Genomic DNA, 14,591 nt, shown 5'->3' on the forward strand with positions numbered 1-14,591 from the left:
GCCTACCCCAAATTTGCAAATAGAATGTTCTATGTATTTTTAGAAGTTTTACACTTCCAGGTGATAGGTTTACAACTATGATCTATCATAAATTAATTTTTGTGCATGGTATGAAGTAAGGATAAAGTTTCATTTTTCCAAGAAGATATCCAGTTGTCCCAGCACAATTTATGGAAAACATTATATCTTTCTCTATTGAATTAATTATTTTAGTATCCTTGTTAAAAATCAGTTCATATATGCATGGATCAATATAGACTCTCTATTTTGTTCCCTTGATCTATTTGTCTGTTTTATACCAATATTACCTTGATTACTCTATTTTATAATAGATCTTATCAACGTTAAGCCTAATTAAGGAAGTATAAGGCTTCCAACTTTGGGTGGGTTTTTTCAAAATTGCTTTTGCTCCACAGGAATTTGAATTTCCACATAAAACTCTGAATCAGTGTGTCAACTTTTATATTAAAAAATTTGCTGGAGTTTGAGATTCTTTGAATTTTATTAATAATACTTTAATACATTAAAATTATCTGAAGATTTTAGATTTACTTAATATTTTACAAATGATTTTAACACTAATCTTTGAGAGAAAAAATATTGGTGAATAGAAAACTCCTAAAAATAAAGACTCATATAGGAAGATTCCCAACCAGTTATCAAGCTACAAAACTTTTAATTAAACAACATGGCATCAGTACAACACTGATAGTTATAATTAAATAATTCAGAAATATACCTGCATATAAATTGCTATTGAATTAGAAAAACTTGAGCTGGAAAAATTAACTATCAAATTGACAAAAAGACCAAAAAAGATGTAATTAATAACAGCACTATTTCTAACTTGAAGTACATAAATATTGTAAATTCCATATGTTGCAAATACGTTTTAAATTATAAACTGAAGGGGGGGAGGAGCAAGATGGCGGAGGAGTAGGGTCTCCAAATCACCTGTCTCCACCAAACTACCTAGAAAACCTTCAAATTATCCTGAAAATCTATGAATTCGGCCTGAGATTTAAAGAGAGACCAGCTGGAATGCTACAGTGAGAAGAGTTCGCGCATCTATCAAGGTAGGAAGACGGGGAAAAAGAAGTAAAGGAACAAAGGCCTCCAAGGGGGAGGGGCCCCGCGAGGAGCCGGGCTGAGGCCGGGGCGAGTGTCCCCAGGACAGGAGAGCCCCGTCCCGGAGACGCAGGAGCTGCACCGACCTTCCCGGGGGAAAGGGGCTCCAGGGAGGTGGAGCAGGACCCAGGAGGGCGGGGATGCCCTCGGGCTCCCGGGGACACTAACAGACACCTGCGCCCCGGGAGAGTGCCCCGAGCTCCCTAAGGGCTGCAGCGCGCACGGCGGGACCCGGCGGGACCCGGAGCAGCTGAAGGGGCTCGGGCGGCGGCTCCGCGGAGGGGGCTGCGCGGCCCCGGGAGCAGCTCGGAGGGGCTCGGGCAGAAGAAGAGGCTCCGTGCGGAGGGGGCTGCGCGGTTCCAGGAGCAGCTCGGAGGGGCTCGGGCGGCAGCTCCGCGGAGGGGGTTGCGCGGCCCGGGAGCGCGAATCCACCAGCGCAGGCTCCGGAGCACAGGGCGCCGGGACACAGCCCAGGATCCCCCCTCCCCCCGGGACAGGCAGAGGCCGGGAGGGCCCAGGACAGCGAGGACGCTCCTGCCCCAGCTGAGCAGAGCAGCGGCCCCGCCCGGAGCCTCCAGGCCCTGCAGACGGAGTTCCTGCCGGAGCTGAATCCAGGTTTCCAGAGCTGCCTGCCCCGCCACTGGGGCTGTTCCTCCTGCGGCCTCACGGGGTAAACAACCCCCACCGAGCCCTGCACCAGGCAGGGGCACAGCAGCTCCCCCAACTGCTAACACCTGAAAATCAGCACAACAGGCCCCTCCCCCAGAACACCAGCTAGACTGACAACTTCCAGGAGAAGCCAAGGGACTTAAAGAACACAGAATCAGAAGATACTCCCCGGTGGTTCTTTTTTTGTTTGTTTGTTTTTGTTTTTGTTTTTGTTTTTGTTTTGTTTTGCTTTTTGATTTGTTTCCTTCCCCCACCCCCTTTTTTTCTCCTTTCTTTTTCTTTCTCTTTTTCTTCCTTTTTTTTTTTTCTTTTCGTTTTTTTTTCTTTTTCTTCCCTTTTTTTTTCTCTTTCTCTTTTCTTTCCTTCTTTCTCTCCTCTCTTTTTCTCTTTTTCCCAATACAACTTGCTTTTGGCCACTCTGCACTGAGCAAAATGACTAGAAGGAAAACCTCACCTCAAAAGAAAGAATCAGAAACAGTCCTCTCTCCCACAGAGTTACAAAATCTGGATTACAATTCAATGTCAGAAAGCCAATTCAGAAGCACTATTATACAGCTACTGGTGGCTCTAGAAAAAAGTATAAAGGACTCAAGAGACTTCATGACTGCAGAATTTAGAGCTAATCAGGCAGAAATTAAAAACCAATTGAATGAGATGCAATCCAAACTAGAAGTCCTAACGACGAGGGTTAACGAGGTGGAAGAACGAGTGAGTGACCTAGAAGACAAGTTGACAGCAAAGAGGGAAACTGAGGAAAAAAGAGACAAACAATTAAAAGACCATGAAGATAGATTAAGGGAAATAAACGACAGCCTGAGGAAGAAAAACCTACGTTTAATTGGGGTTCCCGAGGGCGCCGAAAGGGACAGAGGGCCAGAATATGTATTTGAACAAATTCTAGCTGAAAACTTTCCTAATCTGGGAAGGGAAACAGGCATTCAGATCCAGGAAATAGAGAGATCCCCCCCTAAAATCAATAAAAACCGTTCAACACCTCGACATTTAATTGTGAAGCTTGCAAATTCCAAAGATAAGGAGAAGATCCTTAAAGCAGCAAGAGACAAGAAATCCCTGACTTTTATGGGGAGGAGTATTAGGGTAACAGCAGACCTCTCCACAGAGACCTGGCAGGCCAGAAAGGGCTGGCAGGATATATTCAGGGTCCTAAATGAAAAGAACATGCAACCAAGAATACTTTATCCAGCAAGGCTCTCATTCAAAATGGAAGGAGAGATAAAGAGCTTCCAAGACAGGCAGCAACTAAAAGAATATGTGACCTCCAAACCAGCTCTGCAAGAAATTTTAAGGGGGCCTCTTAAAATTCCCCTTTAAGAAGAAGTTCAGTGGAACAGTCCACAAAAACAAAGACTGAATAGATATCATGATGACACTAAACTCATATCTCTCAATAGTAACTCTGAATGTGAACGGGCTTAATGACCCCATCAAAAGGCGCAGGGTTTCAGACTGGATAAAAAAGCAGGACCCATCTATTTGCTGTCTACAAGAGACTCATTTTAGACAGAAGGACACCTACAGCCTGAAAATAAAAGGTTGGAGAACCATTTACCATTCGAATGGTCCTCAAAAGAAAGCAGGGGTAGCCATCCTTATATCAGATAAACTAAAATTTACCCCAAAGACTGTAGTGAGAGATGAAGAGGGACACTATATCATACTTAAAGGATCTATTCAACAAGAGGACTTAACAATCCTCAATATATATGCTCCAAATGTGGGAGCTGCCAAATATATAAATCAATTATTAACCAAAGTGAAGAAATACTTAGATAATAATACACTTATACTTGGTGACTTCAATCTAGCTCTTTCTATACTCGATAGGTCTTCTAAGCAAAACATCTCCAAAGAAACGAGAGCTTTAAATGATACACTGGACCAGATGGATTTCACAGATATCTACAGAACTTTACATCCAAACTCAACTGAATACACATTCTTCTCAAGCGCACATGGAACTTTCTCCAGAATAGACCACATATTGGGTCACAAATCGGGTCTGAACCGATACCAAAAGATTGGGATTGTCCCCTGCATATTCTCGGACCATAATGCCTTGAAATTAGAACTAAATCACAACAAGAAGTTTGGAAGGACCTCAAACACATGGAGGTTAAGGACCATCCTGCTAAAAGATAAAAGGGTCAACCAGGAAATTAAGGAAGAATTAAAAAGATTCATGGAAACTAATGAGAATGAAGATACAACCGTTCAAAATCTTTGGGATGCAGCAAAAGCAGTCCTAAGGGGGAAATACATCGCAATACAAGCATCCATTCAAAAACTGGAAAGAACTCAAATACAAAAGCTAACCTTACACATAAAGGAGCTAGAGAAAAAACAGCAAATAGATCCTACACCCAAGAGAAGAAGGGAGCTAATAAAGATTCGAGCAGAACTCAACGAAATCGAGACCAGAAGAACTGTGGAACAGATCAACAGAACCAGGAGTTGGTTCTTTGAAAGAATTAATAAGATAGATAAACCATTAGCCAGCCTTATTAAAAAGAAGAGAGAGAAGACTCAAATTAATAAAATCATGAATGAGAAAGGAGAGATCACTACCAACACCAAGGAAATACAAACGATTTTAAAAACCTATTATGAACAGCTATACGCCAATAAATTAGGCAATCTAGAAGAAATGGACGCATTCCTGGAAAGCCACAAACTACCAAAACTGGAACAGGAAGAAATAGAAAACCTGAACAGGCCAATAACCAGGGAGGAAATTGAAGCAGTCATCAAAAACCTCCCAAGACACAAGAGTCCAGGGCCAGATGGCTTCCCAGGAGAATTTTATCAAACGTTTAAAGAAGAAATCATACCTATTCTCCTAAAGCTGTTTGGAAAGATAGAAAGAGATGGAGTACTTCCAAATTCGTTCTATGAAGCCAGCATCACCTTAATTCCAAAGCCAGACAAAGACCCCGCCAAAAAGGAGAATTACAGACCAATATCCCTGATGAACATGGATGCAAAAATTCTCAACAAGATACTGGCCAATAGGATCCAACAGTACATTAAGAAAATTATTCACCATGACCAAGTAGGATTTATCCCTGGGACACAAGGCTGGTTCAACACCCGTAAAACAATCAATGTGATTCATCATATCAGCAAGAGAAAAACCAAGAACCATATGATCCTCTCATTGGATGCAGAGAAAGCATTTGACAAAATACAGCATCCATTCCTGATCAAAACTCTTCAGAGTGTAGGGATAGAGGGAACATTCCTCGACATCTTAAAAGCCATCTATGAAAAGCCCACAGCAAATATCATTCTCAATGGGGAAGCACTGGGAGCCTTTCCCCTAAGATCAGGAACAAGACAGGGATGTCCACTCTCACCACTGCTATTCAACATAGTACTGGAAGTCCTAGCCTCAGCAATCAGACAACAAAAAGACATTAAAGGCATTCAAATTGGCAAAGAAGAAGTCAAACTCTCCCTCTTCGCCGATGACATGATACTCTACATAGAAAACCCAAAAGTCTCCACCCCAAGATTGCTAGAACTCATACAGCAATTCGGTAGCGTGGCAGGATACAAAATCAATGCCCAGAAGTCAGTGGCATTTCTATACACTAACAATGAGACTGAAGAAAGAGAAATTAAGGAGTCAATCCCATTTACAATTGCACCCAAAAGCATAAGATACCTAGGAATAAACCTCACCAAAGATGTAAAGGATCTATACCCTCAAAACTATAGAACACTTCTGAAAGAAATTGAGGAAGACACAAAGAGATGGAAAAATATTCCATGCTCATGGATTGGCAGAATTAATATTGTGAAAATGTCAATGTTACCCAGGGCAATATACACGTTTAATGCAATCCCTATCAAAATACCATGGACTTTCTTCAGAGAGTTAGAACAAATTATTTTAAGATTTGTGTGGAATCAGAAAAGACCCCGAATAGCCAGGGGAATTTTAAAAAAGAAAACCATATCTGGGGGCATCACAATGCCAGATTTCAGGTTGTACTACAAAGCTGTGGTCATCAAGACAGTGTGGTACTGGCACAAAAACAGACACATAGATCAGTGGAACAGAATAGAGAATCCAGAAGTGGACCCTGAACTTTATGGGCAACTAATATTCGATAAAGGAGGAAAGACTATCCATTGGAAGAAAGACAGTCTCTTCAATAAATGGTGCTGGGAAAATTGGACATCCACATGCAGAAGAATGAAACTAGACCACTCTCTTTCACCATACACAAAGATAAACTCAAAATGGATGAAAGATCTAAATGTGAGACAAGATTCCATCAAAATCCTAGAGAAGAACACAGGCAACACCCTTTTTGAACTCGGCCATAGTAACTTCTTGCAAGATACATCCACGAAGGCAAAAGAAACAAAAGCAAAAATGAACTATTGGGACTTCATCAAGATAAGAAGCTTTTGCACAGCAAAGGATACAGTCAACAAAACTCAAAGACAACCTACAGAATGGGAGAAGATATTTGCAAATGACATATCAGATAAAGGGCTAGTTTCCAAGATCTATAAAGAACTTATTAAACTCAACACCAAAGAAACAAACAATCCAATCATGAAATGGGCAAAAGACATGAACAGAAATCTCACAGAAGAAGACATAGACATGGCCAACATGCACATGAGAAAATGCTCTGCATCACTTGCCATCAGGGAAATACAAATCAAAACCACAATGAGATACCACCTCACACCAGTGAGAATGGGAAAAATTAACAAGGCAGGAAACAACAAATGTTGGAGAGGATGTGGAGAAAAGGGAACCCTCTTACACTGTTGGTGGGAATGTGAACTGGTGCAGCCACTCTGGAATACTGTGTGGAGGTTCCTCAAACAGTTAAAAATATACCTGCCCTACGACCCAGCAATTGCACTGTTGGGGATTTACCCCAAAGATACAAATGCAATGAAACGCCAGGACACCTGCACCCCGATGTTTCTAGCAGCAATGGCCACGATAGCCAAACTGTGGAAGGAGCCTCGGTGTCCAACGAAAGATGAATAGATAAAGAAGATGTGGTTTATGTATACAATGGAATATTACTCAGCTATTAGAAATGACAAATACCCACCATTTGCTTCAACGTGGATGGAACTGGAGGGTATTATGCTGAGTGAAGTAAGTCAGTCGGAGAAGGACAAACATTATATGTTCTCATTCATTTGGGGAATATAAATAATAGTGAAAGGGAAAATAAGGGAAGGGAGAAGAAATGTGTGGGAAATATCAGAAAGGGAGACAGAACATAAAGACTGCTAACTCTGGGAAACGAACTAGGGGTGGTGGAAGGGGAGGAGGGCGGGGGGTGGGAGTGAATGGGTGACGGGCACTGGGTGTTATTCTGTATGTTAGTAAATTGAACACCAATAAAAAAAAAAAAAAAAAGAAATATAATACTCAAAGGGACCTCAACAAAAAAATAAATAAATAAATAAAAAATAAATTATAAACTGAAGAATACTTACTCGATTTTATCATAGGTAAGAATTCAAGAGGAGTTTTTAACAAATTGGTCTGAAAAAGAAAAATTCCTGAGAAAAACATAGCCAAAGAACATAAATAAGTAATTTAGAACAAAAGAAAGGAAATAAGGGCCAGTAACTTTTCAACAAACATTAACCACATTAATAAGTGAATTCAAATAAAAGCAATAATAAGACATCTTTGCCATTTAACTGATAAGAAAATATGAAGAAATACATTATATAGTTCTAGGATTTGTTATTGCTGTATGAAAACCAGTTCTCTAATAATCTGCACATTTGTGCAAGCGTTGTAAAAGGCAGCTTTACAATATGTATCATGTTTAAAATGTGCATATCATTTGTCCCACCTGTTTCACATCAGTGAACTTATCCTAAGGTGTTAATATAGAAAGTATGTGTTTGTGTGTGTGTGTGTGTGTGTACACAGGAATATATATTTATATATACATAGATTCACGCACACGCACACAATGATTATCATTGCAATGTTGCTTATAATATCAAATAACTGTCCACATTCTATACATTCTCTCATAGGTTAAATTAATTATGTGCATCATACATAAGATGAATATATTACCACTTAAAAATGATTTGACTTTGTATGGTAACTGACATAATAAAGGACCATATGTTATGTTTGGATAAAAGAAAAGGCTCTTGAGAAAAGTACATGCATAATATGATCCTTTTTCATTTGTATGTGTATGCACAACAAACACATTTAAAATCACATTTATAGATGTCTTATCCTGATGTGTGATATTTGGGTTGATTTTACCTATTTTTATGTGCTTTAAATAGCTTAGAATTTTAAGTAATTATTTAAAGAGATGAGATGGGGTAAGAAAGAGGACCAGAAATGAATATGAAGACAAATTTACAGGTTAAGTACACAGGAACTATTAATGGCAAATATGTATACAGAAAGATATTCAACCTCAGTAATTATCAGGAAAATGGATATGTCAACTCAATATGGATTATCATCTTCCTTCATCATTTGGCTGTATATAATTTTTTAATGTGATAAAATCTAGTATAGAGAATGGTTATGAGAAGTATATAATTTCATACATTACTAGCACAGGATTTAAATTGACATCAACTTTCTGGTTGGCAGCTTCATATCTCTAGCAAAACAATTTAATAGCTTTATTGAGGTATAATTAATATACAAAAATGTGTACATGTTTAATGTTACAATATGATGAGTCTGCAAAAATGCAAAACCAAATGATGCCATCACGAAAATCAAGGAAACAGACATACCCAATTCCTTTGATGGTTTTCTTTGTTCTTTTTCTTTCTTTTCATTCTTGTAGGGGGGGCGGTGTTGTTGTTAAGAACACTTAACATGAGATCTACCCTTAACAAATTTTGAAGTGTACAATACTCTATTGTTTACTACAGGCATTATGTTGTACAACATCTCTAGAACTTATTCATCTAGAATAACTGACTCATCTATAATACTATACCCACTGAGTTTAAATTGATAGCAGTTTTGAAGTAATACATCAGTCCTAGATAAACTGACAAGGAAATAGCTCTAAGATTATAATTGCCTAGAAAATTATGTTAGAAGACAGTACTCAGTTCCTCATTGTAATGTGATTAATACAAACTAAAATATTTTTCTTAATTTTTAAATGTTTAGGAAGATACATGAAAAACGTTGAATGTTTAATGTAGGAAATGGGAAATAGAATAATGAGAATACTTAAAAAATATATAGCTTCTCTTTTTGATGATTTTACAAGTAAAATATGATCCTATCTAAATATGTCAAATAAATAAAAAAGCTTCAAATAGTGTTGAATACAGATTTTCATAATGCCCAAAATGTATTTACTTCTTCCCATAATTGGATTCTCCTTCCTTCTGCAGAAGCAGATGAAGAGGAACCTCTAAGGCTCCATGAAAACAGAAAAAGCAATTGTCTTACTCATAGCTTTAGCTACAGCACACAGCACAAAGCAGACATTTAAAAATAATTGTAAAAGTAATTCACAAATAAATGCATTAATTATACCAATTAACTATCAACTAAATGGAACACGCAGAAGCCTGGTATGACTATTGACCAGGACATAGCCACCTTAATACAAGAAGGTAGAAGAGTTTATCACTGCTGGTTACATCGTATTTTTTCACTCAGGAAAATGTGCTATTTGTAGATTTCTCCACATTCTGAAATACTATCTTATTAAAATAGACCATTATAAATATACATCACCATAACATCTTTTATAATATACTATTAATGTTACAAAGCATACTAAGTACAGTTTTATAATAGTTTTTTTCATGAAAGTTCTTTATACACTTGAAATGTTGATGCCTTTCTTTTACACAACCTTAAAATTAAATTAAATTGTATCCTTTTAAAGTATAGTAATTATAATTAATAGTTAAAGGTTAGAAAACAAAGTCTTTTTAAAAAAAGCAATCAATATTACAAGTCCAATTATTTAAATGAGACTGAGAAACTAATTTTTTTTACTGCTTAGTATATTGAGTAAAGAATGGAAGGTTGTCTTGACAACAGAAGATAGTAAAATAAAATGTTAGTGAATTGCAATTGTTCTACTCATTATAAAAAGTATTGACTTTATAACATGTAGAACAAATACTTATTATATTTTAAATCACATAACAACAATTAAACACAATACTATCTTTTAATATATATCCCAAAGCATTAATTTTGATAGTAAACTAATTGCTTCTTAAATCAAATTAATGTGACTTATACAGTACAAAGTCAAGTTTGCCATCTCCTTTCATCTTTCAATAATAAATGGCCCAGAGACCAAAAAAAATTGGAAGATTATGAGAAATTAATAAATAACCACCCTCTTTCCAACATCCTAACACTTGAACCAATTGAAAACTGAAGAACAGTAAGGCAAGTGGAGAGAATATTGGCATTTTTATAAAGCTTATAGTAGACAGTATGGTCTGGTTGCAAATTAACACTGGATTTCTTTTTTGTCTTTTTAAAGATTTATTAATTTATTTATTTTAAAGACACAGAGAGGGATCCCTGGGTGGCGCAGCGGTTTGGCGCCTGTCTTTGGCCCAGGGCGCGATCCTGGAGACCCGGGATCGAGTCCCACGTCGGGCTCCCGGTGCATGGAGCCTGCTTCTCCCTCTGCCTGTGTCTCTGCCTCTCTCTCTCTCTCACTGTGTGCCTATCATAAATAAGTAAAATTTAAAAAAAAAAAAAAAAGACACAGAGAGAGCACCTGCACGTGCACACGTCTGAGCACACCACACATACAAGCAGAGGAGGAGGCAGAGAGGGAGAAGAAGAGAATTTAAGCAGACAGACTCCCCACTGAGTATAGAGCCTGATTTGGGGTTCAATCCCAGGACCCTGAGATCATGACCTGAGCCAAAATCAAGAGTCTGATGAGCCACCCAGACACCTCTTAACACTAGACCTCTTAATATTGTGCTCTATTTGGTCATGGGTAGGCAGTTAGATAATCAAAGTGCTTCTAAAATTGGAGTCTGCTTCTTATAGAACTTGTTTCTGCAGGAGCAAATCACTGAGCAACTGACTTCCAATAAGAGAAGAGAAAAAAGAAAGCTGGTTCCTAGCTGCCCAGCTGCTTCTATCACTCCAGTAAGCTAAACAACTCCATTTCTCCTAAGGACGTATTAAAAAAAAAAAAATTTAAATAAAGAAAAGTTTTAAAAATGAAGTGTAAAAATGGACATGTCAGGGATCCCTGGGTGGCGCAGCGGTTTAGCGCCTGTCTTTGCCCCAGGGCGCGATCCTGGAGACCCGGGATCGAGTCCCACATCAGGCTCCCGGTGCATGGAGCCTGCTCCTCCCTCTGCCTGTCTCTCCCTCTCTCTCTCTCTCTCTCTCTCTCTCTCTGTGACTATCATAAATAAATAAAAATTTAAAAAAATGGACATGTCAGTAGTATTAAAGACTATTGCATAGAAATGTTAGGTGTGGGGAAAACGGCCTCATTCTAACATTCACCAATATTATTAAGCATTTCTAAATATGGGATTTAACGTCTCCACTGTTTACACAATTGTTTATACCATTCTTGGGGAAGTTATAGCTACCATACCATTGCTAATCTGCTCCTACGTTCAGGAGGCCCCAATGCCCCAAAACTAACCAATTCACCTTTGTGTATCTTCCAGGAATTTCTATTGGTTAGTAATTATTTGCTTCCCAAAGGCTCTGAAACATATATTTATCAATTCCAGAGCTCTCTTCACCCAGGACTAAATATTCACTCCATATACTATGTCTTATTCCAAATTGCTGTACATAGCCCATCAGAGATGGGCATTTGGATGTTACATACAGCTACTTCATAAATAAAACACAGCTACACAGAACTGCCAAAATTGTTAATGTCGGTTACAATAATTAAAGCTTCTTAAGGTGTTAAAATCCAAGGAAATTAAAATCCAAAATAAGGTTATCTCATTCTTGTAAGTCAAAACAAAACAAAACAAAATGCATATCTTAAAGTGCAAAGCAAACAAATCTGCCCCCACCCACCATTTTCTCATTCTAATAACTATTAACGGAAAGCTTCTCAATACCTGGTTGGTGGCGCTGTTCCCACAGCAACTGCAACCTGGCTGCTTCTCACTGGGTGGGGATGAATCCTTTGCAGCCTCACAAGTTTAATTAGATCAGCACCAAACCCCAGATGCATTGTTCACTTTTTTAAATGCCCAAATCTGTAAAATAATGTTATTTTCCCAATTCAAGACCTACAGTAACCAAATTTAAAGCACATGTCACATTGCAACTCTGACAGCAATTACCCTGAGGATAATTGTAATACCAGAACTCAACGCTTAGTGATGTAAGAGGGCCTTTGAAGAGACTCTAGAGGACTGATTACTGAGGGGTGATTCAATTTGAGCAGAACTTTTCAAATTACCTATTTCTTCTTCAGTAAGCTCTGGTGGTTTGTGTCTTTGGAGAAATTTGTCCATTTCAATCATTATCAAACTGATTGGTATAAAGTTGTTCCTAATATTATTGCTTTCTTCTTTTCTGTGTATGTAAAATCTGTAGAGATGTCCCCTTTGTTTTACTAATATCAATAATCTGTATCTTCTTTTCATTCCACTCAGTGCATCTGGACAGAGGTTTATTAATTTTATTGACCATTTTCAAGAATCAGCCTCATTTGGTCTCATTGGTTTTTTCTTTTCTTTTTTTTTTTCTGCTTTCAATTTCATGGATTCTTACTCTTTGTTATCGCCTAATTTCTTCATGTTTTAGGTTTATTTTGCTCTTCTTTCTCATTTCTTAAGAGGGAGACTTAGCTTATTGATTTAAAACTTTCTTGTTTTAAATTCTGAGAGGAACATGTGATAAATATCATTATGAAAGCTAATTTTATAGCATCCCACAAATTTTGATAATCTTTTTAATTTCATTCAATTCAAAATATTATATAAGTTCCTTTTTGACTACCCAACTCTGTAATCTGGAAGTTATATAGAAATTTGTTATTTAAATTCCAAATATCTGAGGATTTTCCCTGAATATCTTTCTGCTATTCATTTCTTTTTTTTTTTTAAGACTTTATTTATTTATTCATGAGAGACACAGAGAGAGAGTGAGAGAGAGAGAGAGGCAGAAGTAGGCTCCATGCAGGGAGCCCAACATGGGACTCCATCTCGGGATCCAGGATCACGCCCTGGGCCAAAGGCAGGCTCTAACCTGCTGAGCCACCAGGGATCCCCTGCTATTCATCTCTAAAGTAATACTATTATAATCAGAGAACATACACTAAATGGTTTCAATTCTTTTAATTTTTGAGGTTTGTTTTAATGGCTCAGAATATGGACTTTCTTTCTTTTCTTTCTTTAAATATTTATTTATTTATCCCAGAGAGAGAGAGAGAGAGAGAGAGAATGCATGAGTGGAGGGAGGGGGAGAGGGAGAGAAGGAATCCTCAGGCAGACTCCCCAGTGAGTGCAACGCCCAACATGGGACTTGATCCCAGAACCTTGAGATCATAATCGCAGCTGAAATCAAGAGTTAGCTGCTTAACTGACTAAGCCACCCAAGCACCCACAAAATATGGGCTTTCTTGATTAATTCTCCATGTGCACTTGAGAAGAATGTGCATCCTAATATTATTGTTCTGTAAAATCAATTAGGTTTAGATGTCCACAAGTGCTGTTTAGTTCTTCTACTCCTTTACACACTATCTACCTACTTGTTTTATGTTAAGAATGGAGTGTTGGAGTCTTCAAATATAATTGTAGGTTTAACTACCTTTTTGGTACCTGATTTATGTATTTTGAGGCTATCTTGTTAGGTGCATACATATTACGATTGTATGTCTTCCTGGTAAGTTGGCCTGATTAATATTATGGAATGTCCCTACTATTTCTAACCACATTCCTTGTCTGAAGCCTACTATGCTCCAGCTTTCTTTTGACTAGTGTTTGCATATTATTTTACTTATCTATTTATTCATATTGAAAATCAGTTTCTTTTTCACAATTATATTGTGATTTTTTTAATCGAATCTGACAACTCCTATTTTTTAATTAAAGTTTTTAAACATTTTAATTTATTGTGATTATTGATAGAGTTGGATTTCATTTATGGTCTTACTAATTGCTTTCTATTTATCATAATTCACCTTGATGCTGTGCCTTTTCTGTATTCTTTTGGATTTGTAATTTTTAATATTTAATTTTATCTCTACTTTTAGCTTATTATTTATGCCTCCTTTTATTTTTAATTGATGCTCTCTTCATGTTTCTTAATTTTGTAAAATCTACTTTCTAAAAATACTAAAAAATTTCACATAGAATGCAAGAATCTTAAAACAGTATATTTCCTATCCCTTCTTCCTATTCTTCTGCTGTTGTCATGCATTTACTTTTACATGTTATAAATTTCATAGTACGTTGTTACTATTTTTTGTTCTAGACAGTCATTTTTAAAGCAATTAAAATTTCTAAAATATCTTCTTTGTATTTTGTTCTTCACTTTCTCTTTATTTCTTTCTGTAGATCCAACTATTCCTCATACCTTCTGTTTGAACATTTTCTTTTAAAGTTTCCTGTAGGGAGGGCTGCTGGCAATAAATTTCTTGTTTTTTATTTGCCATAAAAAGTTTTTACTTTGCCTTCAGTTTTGAAATATATTGAAATGGAAAAAGAGTAAAGAAAGATAAACTGAAATCTATATTAACAGCTTTTGTTTTTATCATTTTAGCACCTACTATCACTCTATTAACTCAAGGTTTTCAGAA

At 37.3% G+C, this 14,591-nt stretch overlaps 1 long non-coding RNA gene across 17 annotated transcripts in view; it reads right to left on the reverse strand.

The window, feature by feature from the left end:
• The window catches only part of LOC144302287 (uncharacterized), an 80,201-nt gene that overhangs the window by 40,224 nt on the left and 25,386 nt on the right, over nucleotides 1–14,591 (reverse strand). For 5 of the 17 annotated variants that reach the window (XR_013369138.1, XR_013369130.1, XR_013369135.1 and 2 more), the window contains exons 2-3: nucleotides 11,902–12,042; nucleotides 7,297–7,345 (exon numbers count right to left, since the gene is read on the reverse strand). The exons of 3 other annotated variants lie outside the window; for them this stretch is intronic. This is a non-coding gene — a long non-coding RNA (uncharacterized LOC144302287). Of the gene's footprint in view, nucleotides 1–7,296; nucleotides 7,363–8,589; nucleotides 8,668–11,901; nucleotides 12,043–14,591 lie in introns of those variants that run through there. 9 more of the 17 variants (XR_013369139.1, XR_013369134.1, XR_013369137.1 and 6 more) reach the window with 5 other exon arrangements.

The sequence above is a fragment of the Canis aureus genome, chromosome 31 (genome assembly GCF_053574225.1).
Source record: "Canis aureus isolate CA01 chromosome 31, VMU_Caureus_v.1.0, whole genome shotgun sequence".
In the NCBI taxonomy this organism is placed as follows: Eukaryota; Metazoa; Chordata; class Mammalia; order Carnivora; family Canidae; genus Canis; species Canis aureus.